Raw genomic sequence first — 1,103 nt, forward strand, 5'->3', positions numbered from 1 at the left:
AGACACCATTTTTCTTTTCTCTTAGAACTATATAGATCACAATGGGTAGTACGTTCTCTAATCCTGAGTAGAAAGCATATATGGATAAAGAATATTTACATCATTACAACACACGCATACCCCTAATACCTTTGACGTGATATTTCTTTGTTCCCTTACCACATGGCTCACTGTTGATTTTCATCTTAACTACATCACTTTATTTACTTGGTGTATAAAACTTTCATATGTTGGTATATGTGTTTAGTTTAAAATATTTAAATTCAACTTTTAGACTTACATTCAACATTTCTGGTATCACTAATGAGCAAAGACACTCCAATATGTACATATCTCACTAGTTTACATGGTAAGAACAAAATCATACACATTATTTTTCCAAATTGTTATCCTTATTTGAAGAATATTGTGTTGCTCAAAGAAATTTGCTGGGACATAATGTTAAATTAAAAAATAAACTAATGGATGTGGTTCCATAGTGTAGCGGTTAGCGTGTCTGCTTTACACGCAGAAGGTCCTGGGTTTGTGCCCCAGTGGAGCCACACTCCATGGTCTATGGCCATGCCACCCTGAACAAGCCCAATGTCTGATCTTCGAAGCTAAGCAGGGTTGGGCCTGGTTAGTACTTGGATGGGAGACCATCTAGGAAGACCAGGTGCTGTAGGCATAAATAATAATAAAAATAATAAAATAATGTAGTACCTAGTAAGTTTCTGAGGTACTAGTAATGTACTAATTTCTAATGTACTATTTGTTTCTCTGGGTACTCATTGGTGTGCTTACTTTGTGAAAATTCATTAAGCTATACACTTGTGATCAGTTTTTCTTCTATATTTATCTTATTTCAATTTAGAAATCACTTTAAAAACTTGCAGTGACTTCAAAGTTTGTGTGTGTCTGTGTCGCCCACCCCACCAATATAACCACATATTTGTCTCTGTTTGAAAACAGTAGATAAAGAATACTAAACATGGAACAACGTCTACAGTCACAACTTGCATCATCTGGTCCTGGATACAAGGTCAATATTTTGTGACAGGTGGAAGTCAAGGAATTCCAATGAGACGAGGAATCATATATGTATTTTCCTACCTCTACCTATA

General features: G+C 35.3%; 1 pseudogene; it reads left to right on the forward strand.

Moving 5' to 3' along the window:
* The first annotated feature begins 551 nt into the window (after nucleotides 1–551).
* LOC111746300 lies at nucleotides 552–667 on the forward strand (annotated as a pseudogene).
* Nucleotides 668–1,103: the final 436 nt, after the last annotated feature.

Source organism: Pteropus vampyrus, unplaced genomic scaffold (assembly GCF_000151845.1).
Source record: "Pteropus vampyrus isolate Shadow unplaced genomic scaffold, Pvam_2.0 Scaffold182, whole genome shotgun sequence".
In the NCBI taxonomy this organism is placed as follows: Eukaryota; Metazoa; Chordata; class Mammalia; order Chiroptera; family Pteropodidae; genus Pteropus; species Pteropus vampyrus.